The sequence below is a fragment of the Hibiscus syriacus genome, unplaced genomic scaffold (genome assembly GCF_006381635.1).
Source record: "Hibiscus syriacus cultivar Baekdansim isolate YM2019G1 unplaced genomic scaffold, ASM638163v2 tig00110694_pilon, whole genome shotgun sequence".
Classification (NCBI taxonomy): Eukaryota; Viridiplantae; Streptophyta; class Magnoliopsida; order Malvales; family Malvaceae; genus Hibiscus; species Hibiscus syriacus.
Window position 1 is genome coordinate 3,083,041 of NW_024062828.1, and position 10,096 is coordinate 3,093,136.

Here is a 10,096-nt window from a genome sequence, read left to right on the forward strand (position 1 = left end):
GTTTTGCCACCCTTTGTAGATGCACTCTGGTTTGGCCTTTTTCTACCTGCAACCATGCCTTCAGCAGTAGCCAAGAAAGCGTTTATTTTATGTTCTTAAGGGATATCTCAGGCTTACATTAGAATCGGCTGGGTTATCCTTTGCTTCCTGAAGATCCTGTTTCGACAGTTAGATTGCGAGATTAATCAGGTACCAAATAAAATAGAAATACGAAGGAATCTTTCCAGTCAAAGAGAAAATACCTCATCCTCTCTCTTTTTCTCTGCATCCTCAAATGCTGCCTTCTCAGCCTACATCACGCAAATCAAATCAGGTCCAATATGAAAAATAACACGTGAGGGTTAAAAGTTTTCAAATTAAAAAGATGCACATACATCCTTGTGCTTGCCCCATGTTTCTTCAGCTAGTACTTTCTTTGCATATTCTGCATTATCAGGTCCAATATGACAAAGAACCAGTTTGTTTCTCAACATAATCCCAGTGACAAGTGCTTCATACCTTTGATTTAATAATTTGAAGAAAAAAAATCCGGGTATTCGGGTACCCGACATACGGGTACCCGTAAAATCTGGGTACCCGAAAACTGGGTACCCGGAACATCTGGGCCGGGACACGGGCCGAGAAATCGTTGACCCGGATGTTCCGGGTACCCGGATTTGCACACCCCTAATAAAACATACTCTTGTGATTTAATTTCTCTTCAAAGTTCTTTGTGAACTTTATCGATTAAGCAAGTATAATTCATATACTTGTGGCGTCATTTATTCTATTTTGATTCTTAAATTCCTAGATTAATATCTAGTGGGTTGAAGACACTTCTACCACCCCACAAGCAAGTTTGTGAAGATCGGGATTGTGCTTCCTAGCATTGTTTCCTCTTTTGCATGCTTGAGATACAACAACACTACCATCTCCATTTCATCATCAACACCATCAACTTCATCCATAACACCATCAACTTCATCCATCAAGACCATCAATTCCGCAACCATCTCTATCCTTATTCTTTCATTTCATTATTTATCTTATTATTCCATTTATTATTTCAACATTAATCATATTTCTTTCTTATTTTTATTGCAGCCTAAGCTTATAATTCAAGGACATCAGTACTTGTCAATCATAGATTGGGACACAATAAGGCTATCTACTCTCTTCCACCAAAGCGTGTAGATCACCTTACATCAAGCGGTAATCAGAGCATAGTTGGATTGACAACAAAAGTGTCATTGGCGTGCAAAGCAAAAAAAAAAAGACTCCTACATCAAAATTTGAGTACAAAAAGAAAGAAAAGAGAAAAAGAAGAAAAAAAATTCAAAAAAAGATATGAAAAAGAAGAATTTCAAAAAAAGAAAACAAAGCCAAGGAAAGTGCTATGCCATTGCAAGTACATCAAAGAGGCCATCTACACTAATAGAAGATAATCTTATTGTTTCTTGAGAAACGTTGCAGTAAGTGTTGTTTCTTGAATTGTAAGTCACCTTTTCCTTTTTCATCCTTTCATTTTCCTTGTCTTCAACCATTACCTTAAAATTGTTTCTTCTACCTTTCCATTTCTTCTATTCCTTTCAACCTTAACCTATTTTCAGTCGACGCACACAAGGAAATAATTAACTTGTTCTAATCTTGAGTAAGTTCTTCAAAGGACTTAGCAAGAGAAATTGAGTGGAAAAAGGCTAATTGAGAGAGTGAGATCAAAAGGGGAATTGTTAAAAGCCAAGATATATTCCTGAGAGTAAACAAGAGTGTTATATGGAGTGATCTTATCATTTCTTTGGAGTGAACTTGAGAGGTTTTGTGAGTGTGTTGGTAAGGTTTATTTTTTTATTTTATCTACTAACAATGTCTCAAGTTTCAGGACAAATTTTTGTAGTAAAAAGAGCCTTGACTATTCAGTCCATTGAGGATAACCAAAGAGAAAATATTTTTCACACTAGATGTCATGTAAACAACAAAGTTTGTTTCATGATTGTCGATGGGGGAAGTTGTACCAATGTTGCAAGCACTTTAATGATGGCTAAACTTGGACTCAAGACCATTAAACATCCTACACCATACAAGCTACAATGGAAAAATGATGGGAGAGAAGTTAAAGTCACCAAACAAGTCAACATTTCCTTCTCAATTGGGAAATACCAAGACCAAGTCCTTTGTGATGTCATTTCAATGAATGCATGCCATATACTCCTAGGTAGGCCTTGGAAATTTGATAAGAAGGCTATCCATGATGGTTTCACAAACCTGTACACTTTCTATCATAATGAAAAGAAATTCATTTAGACTCATCTTTCACCAAATCAAGTGTCTGAAGATCAAGACGCTTTGAAGAAAAGCATTGAAGCTTACAAATCTATCAAGGAGGAGGAACCAACGATGTTGAACATATATGCTAGAGGAAAAGACATTTTGAAACATTTGTTATCCTACAAAGCTCTAATTGTACTTAGGTACAAGGAAAGCTTAATTTTGACTAACATTCCAGAAGGCTTACCTTCTTCTATTTCATCTTTATTGTAGTAATTTGAAGAGTTATTCCCTAAAGAAACCAAGGAACTTTAAAGAAAAGTTGAAGAATTGATGGACAAAGGATACATACGAGAGAGTGTAAGCCCATGTGCTGTTTTGGTGTTACTTGTGCCCAAAAAGGATGATTCTTGGAGAATGTGTGTAGATTGTTGTGCTATCAATCAAATTACCATCAAGTACCGACATCATATACTAAGACTTAATGATATGTTTGATGAATTAAGTGGAGCCACTATGTTCTCTAAAATTGATTTAAAAAGTGAATATCATCTAATTAGAATGCGAGAAGGAGACGAGTAGAAGATCACATTCAAAACAAAGCAAGGATTGTACGAATGGATGGTGATGCATTTTGGTTTAACAAATGCTCCAAGTACCTTCATGAGGTTAATAAATCATGTACTCCGTCAATTCATCGGTAAGTTTTGTGTGGTTTATTTTGACGATATTCTGATTTATAGTCATGACTTGGAATCACATGTGCAACACTTGAGGTATGTTCTTGAAACTCTTCAAAAGGAAAAGCTTTATGAAAATATGAAGAAATGTGTCGTTAGCACTAACATTTTAACATTCTTAGGCTTTATTGTAAGTTCACAGGGACTTGAATTTGATCCTGAAAAGATCAAAACCATTCAAGAGTGGCCTACGCCTATTTGAATTAGTCAAGTCCAAAGTTTTCATGATCTTTCAAGTTTTTACTGAAGGTTTGTGCCTAATTTTATTTCTATTTCCGCCCCCTTAAAATGGATTATTAAAAAGAATTCTATCTTTTCATGGGGCAAAGAACAAGAAGATGCCTTCAACGAAATGAAAGAATGTTTAACCAAGGCACCTTTACTTGCATTACCTAACTTTTATAAGACTTTTGAAGTGGAATGTGATGCTTATGGAATCGAAATTGGGGCTGTTTTGACTTAAGAAGGACGACCCATTACATATTTTAGTGAAAAGTTGAATGGTTCCTTGCTAAACTATCAAACTTATGACAAAGAGATGTATTCTCTCATAAGGGAACTTGAAGTTTAGCAGCATTATCTCCTACCAAAGGAATTCGTCATACACACTGACCATGAAGCCTTAAAGCATATCAAAGGCCAACACAAGTTGAATAAGTGTCATGCCAAATGGGTGGAGTTTTTGGAGTCATTTCCTTATGTTATTCATTACAAGAAAGGTAAAGAAAACATTGTAGCCGATGCTCTCTCACGAAGGTATGTACTCCTTAATGCTCTTGATTTAAAGTTAATTGGTTTTTCATATATTAAATATTGCTATGCTACTGGCCATGACTTTGAAGAGAAGTATAAAGCTTGTGAGAAAGGTGCATATGAAAAATTTTATAGGCATGAAGGGTATCTATTCAAATAAGGGCGTCTATGAATTCTTCAAGGATTTCTTCGAGAAGTACTTGTTCGAGAAGCACATGAAGGAGATCTCATGGGTCATTTTGGAGTAAGCAAGATATTGGAGATTTTGAAACAACACCTCTATTGGCCTAAAATAAAGAGAGATGTTGAAAGGGCATGTGAAAGATGTGTCACTTACAAAAGGGAAAAATCAAAAGTTATGCCTCATGGAATTTACATGCCTTTACCTATTCCTCAAGCACCATGGGTTGACATATCAATGGACTTTGTGATGGGACTACCAAGGACAAAGAATGGATGAGATTCAATGTTTTTTGTCGTAGATCGTTTTCCCAAGATGGCACATTTCATACCATTCCACAAGACAGACGATGAAACACATGTGGCCAACTTATTTTTCAAAGAAATTATGAGATTACATGGCATTACAAGAACTATAGTATCCAATAGAGACGTCAAATTTCTTAGCCATTTCTGGAGGACATTATGGAGTAAGATTGGGACAAATCTTTTATTCTCTACAACATTTCACCCTCAAATGGAAGGGCAAACCGAAGTGGTGAATCGAGTATTATCAACATTATTGAGATCTATCATAAAAAAGAACACCAAAGCTTGGGAGGAATGCTTACCACACATTGAGTTTTCATACAATCAGGAAGTCCATTCAACGACCAAGAAGTCACCATTTGAGGTAGTTTATAGATTTAACCCCTTAACACCTCTAGATCTTATTCCTTTACCTCAGGAACACATGATCAACAAAGATGGCAAGAACAAGGTTGAGTTCGTTAAGAAACTTCATCAACAAGTTTGAGAAAATATAGAAAAACGGACAAGGCAATATGAACAACAAGCAAATAAGGGACGCAAGCAACTAAAATTGGAGGAAGGTGATTGGGTGTGGGTGGATTTTAGAAAAGAACATTTTCCTTCCCAAAGAAAATCCAAGTTGTTACCAAGAGGAGATGGACTGTTCCAAATTATAAAGAAGATCAATGATAATGCATAAAAATTGGATCTACCTGGTGAATACAATGTAAATGCAACTTTTAATATTTCAGATCTCTCTCCATTTGAAGACAACGATGATTTGAGGACAAATCGCTCAAATGATGTGATCACAACTACACAAATGGATCCTGAAGTCATGCCTAAAGGACCTATCACTTGTAGAAAGGTAAATCAATTGAGGGAAGCACTTTCTCATAAGTGAATTAATGCTTTTAAATCTTTTAATGAGAAAGAACCATTAGATAATATGTTGTTTAATATATTACATATTGAATATTAAATAACCTATAGTTCACATTCTTATATTATACACAATATATAAGTTTATATACTTAATTTATTTCCTTATGTTATGAATGTAGGCATATTCGACCAATACTTGGGAGCTACATTGAAGCTAAATGGAGCATGTAACAGTAAGGAAACTCACATAGGAACATTTAGGAGAGCATAAGGACACATTGGTGAAAAGTTATTCGGAGGCCCGTGAGCTCAGAACTAGATTGAGCTGAATATTTGAGCTACAAGATGACCTCATTTCAGCTGGGAGTTGCACCATCTTCATCACCACTTAGGAAAATTCAAATATGTCCTAATTCAAAATTTGTGAAATCGTACCTTTTCGCGAATAGTTGCCACCTCAAGAGGTACATTTTCAGAAGGAGCTACCATAACTTTCACCATGATACAAGTCACATATGGCCAGTTCACCTCCATCTCATTCACACCTGAAGTAGCTCAAACATGAAGGGCTGCCTTTCTCAAACATTATGACCTTTCATGAATGATGTTGCCCATGAAGATGCCTTTTCATCTAGGAGCATGTTGGTGAAGAGATTGTAACCATTGGAGGTTTAAATCACCAAGGGACGTGAGACAGAGCTCCATGCCTATTCAGCCACAACACATGCCATGCACATGAGAGCCTTTGGTGCCAAACATAAGGAGGCACATCATCATTTGACCGAGGAGAAGAAAAGGGTGCCAATATGAATCAACATGCACATTCGGCCAAGGGAGATGTCGTCCCACCCGTAGCCGAAACATTAAGTCCCTTCATGAAGGGTTAGCCGAACCAACACCAAGTTAAGGGACTTATCCTTTCATCTTGAATCATTATGTACTTCCATAGAGACATGTACCAGGCCGAATCCCTATGTAACCATTCGGCCAAGCCCTCTCATTTACTATAAATTGAGAGGCTTGCCTTCATTTGTACTCATCTCATCTCATATATAAAACATACTCTTATGAGTTAAATTCTCTTCAAAGTTCTTTGTGAACTTTATCAATTAAGCAAGTATAATTCATATACTTGTGGCATCATTCCTTCCATTTTGATTCTTAAATTCCTAGATTGATATCTAGTGGGTTGAAGACACTTCTACCACCCCTCAAGCAAGTTTGTGAAGACCGGGATTGTGCTTCCTAGCATTGTTTCCTCTTTCGTGTGATTGAGATACAACAACACCACCATCTCCATTTCATCATCAACACCATCAACTTCATCCATCAAGACCATCAATTTCGCATCCATCTCTATCCCTATTCTTTCATTTCATTATTTATCTTATTATTCCATTTATTATTTCAACATTAATCATATTTCTTTCTTATTTTTATTGTAGCCCAAGCTTATAATTCAAGGACATGAGTACTTGGCAATCCTAGATCAGAACACAATAAGGCTATATACTCTCTTCCACCAAAGCGTATAGATCATCCTACATCAATAAGTTCCCTCGTCACTAATGATGGCTCTCAGTGCTCCAAATCGAATAAAGATGTTCTTGTGAAGGAACGTGAACACAGTTTTAGAGTCATTAATAGGTGTGGCAATAAATTCAACCCACTTAGATACGTAGTCCACAGTAAGCAAAATATACAAGTCTCTAAAAGAATATGGGAATGATCCCATGAAGTTAATGCCCCAAATATCAAAGAGCTCGATCTTCAGAATGTTTTGCAATGGTATTTCGTGTCATCTGGAAATGTTCACAGTGCGTTGGCATCTATCACACGCTTTGCAAAACTCGTGAGCATCCTTAAATAGTGATGGCCAATAAAAAACTGATTGGAAAAACTTAGCAGCAGTCCTCACACCTCTGAAATGTCCTCCACAGGGGGATGTGTGGTAATGGTATAGAATGTCTCTTTGCTCCTCCTCAAGGACAAAACGTCGAATTATTTGATCGACATATTATTTGAATAATTATGGCTCGTCCCAGAAGTTGAACTTGGCATTATGCTTGAACTTCTTCTTGCCCTGGCTGTTCAATTCATTAGGCAAAATACCACTAACAAGAAAATTGACAATGTCAGCGTACCACAGGATTGTCGTGGCATATAAAATTTTCTCATAAGGAAATTCTTCTTGGATATTTAAAATGTCATGGCCTTCATAATTGTTCTCTAGCCTAGATAAATGATCTGCAACCTAGTTTTCAATACCTTTCCTATCTATTACCTCTAAAGTCAAATTCCTGCAGAAGTAATATCCACCTAATGAGTCTATGCTTGGCATCTTTCTTGTTCACTAGGTATTTTATAACTGAGTGATCAGTGTGAACAATGACTTTGGTGCCTATCAAGTATGGCCTAAACTTGTCAAATGCAAATACCACGACAAGTAATTCCCTCTCAGTGGTAGTATAGTTCAGTTGTGTTTCATTCAAGGTATGACTATCATAATATATAACATGCAAAATTTTACCTCTGTGTTACCCAAGCACACCTCCCACTGTAAAATCCCTCGCATCACACATCAGCTCGAATGGTGACGTCCAATCGGGAGGAACCACAATGGGTGCAGATATAAGTCTTTGTTTCAGCTCGTTGAATGCACCATGGCAATTTTTATCGAACACAAAGGGCTGATTTTGTTGAAGTTTAGTGTATAAGGGCTTGGATATCATGGAGAAGTCCTTGATGAATCTTCTATAAAACCCAACATGTCCAAGGAAACTCCTAATGCCCTTGATAGAAGTTGGTGGGGGTAGCTTCTTGATTACCTCGATTTTGGCTTTGTCTATTTCAATGCCCTTTTGAGAGACTTATGGCCTAGAACAATGCCTTCGGTCACCATGAAGTGATATTTTTCTCAATTCAGCATGAGATCGGTCTTCTCACATCACTTGAGTACCTTTGTCAGATTGTCGAGGCATTTCTCAAAGTCATCTCCAAAAATGGAGAATTAATCCATAAAGATTTATAGAAAATCCTCAACCATGTCAGAAAACATGGCTTGCATGCAGTGTTGAAATGTTGTCAAGGCATTACAGAGCCCAAAAGGCATCCTCTGGAAAGCTAAGTGTCATAGGGACACATGAACCTGGTCTTCTATTGGTCCTCTAGTACAATGACAATTTGATTATACCCGAGTATCCATCCAAGAAATAGTAATATGCATTGCCAGTCAGTTGATCCATCATTTGATCGATAAAAGGCAAAGGGGAGTGGTCATTCTTGGTGGCCTTATTTAGTTTGCGATAGTCCATGCATATTCGCCACTCGATGATAGTGTGCGTTGGTAATAATTCATTTTCTTCACTTGTCACCACGGTCGTGCCTCCCCTCTTTGGCACACATTGGACGGGACTCACCCAAGAAATATCATATATGGGGTAAATCACTCTAGTATCAAACCATTTGAGAATTTCTTTCATTTAATCATCTTTATGGTTCTATGGATTTACCTTGGCATTCTTTCAGTAGGATTTTGTACATGAAAATGGTAGGACTTATTCCCTTCAGATCTGCCATAGTCCATCCTAACTCTCTCTTGTGATGTGACAAAACTCTTAACAAACTACATTCTTGGTTAGAAGTAAGGGCAGAGGAAATAATATCTGGTAAAGTTTATTACTACCCAAATAAGCATAGTTAAGATCCTGTGGCAAATTTTTTAACTATAGGGTAGGTGCATGTTGTAATGAGGGCTTAAGAGGAACAAACTCATCGAAATCAAGAGGTTCAAAACGTGTACCTGGGTTAGCTATGAGAAAGATAACATGCTGCTCCTCCAAAGAAAAGTCACTGGGCTCTTCGACATTTTATTCTTCAAATAGCCTCTCATAATTTCCAGATGAATGAAATTGTCATGGTAAAATTGATCAGCTTCTCTTGTTATCAATGTATTTACTTCAAAAATGCTTTGGCATTCTTCAGCCTCATCCATGTATTTGAGAGTACGGAAGGAATTAACTGTAACACATTGGTCGGCCACACTCATGGTAAGCTCACCCTTCCCGTAGTCGATAAGAATACATCTGGTAGCTGGGAAGGGTCTCTCCAAGATTATGGGTGTTGTGGTATCAACCTCGCAATCTAGTATAAGAAAGTTTACTAGAAATACGAATTTGTCTACCTTCACAATGACATCCTCGACTCGTCCCTTGGAACAAACATGGGAGTGGTCGGCTAATTATAAGATAACCGAGGTGGGTCTCGCATTTCCTATTCCAAGCTTCACGAAGATTGACTTAGGCATTAAGTTCACGTGATGGGGGTCTGACTTCCTTTAATGAAGGGGCGGGGACAACAATTGCCTTGGCATTTTTGTTTACTCCCTCAGTTCTTTACTCGATAAACCCTTATCCTTATCCTCTTCTACTTGCGTCTCTTCTGGCAATTCACACTCAACCTGCGCGGTTACAAGGGTAAATCAGTCTTCGGTCTTCCCCCAAAACACGTCTTCTACATTGATTTGGGTGCCACTATGTAGAGTGAGTACACTGTATTTTCCATGAGGTTTTGAGACTTCAGGTCACTCGACAGACGACATGGTTGACATTCTTGTAATGTCGTGGTAATTTGACCAACCTGACCCTCCAATGCCCTCATATATGAATTATGGTTTTGAAGAAAAGTTCATTGTTTTTTTATGGAGGTCGTATGATCTTGCAACATGGTCTTCGTGGTTGCTATAAACTCTTGCATTGTGGCCTCCAAAGAACTTGTGTTAGATAAAGATGGCATTCCCTTATTAGAATTATGCCAAGGCATATTCGTTTGAAAACCTCAGGAGTCATTGAAATTTTACCGTTGAACGAGTTGATTAGTATTGGTGGTTCCTTGATTTCTCCATGAGAAGTTTGGATGTTGATGTCATCCAGGATTATATGTGTTCAAATAGGGGTTGTTGTTGTTTCGATTATAGTTTCCCATATAGTTGATGGATTCTTGAT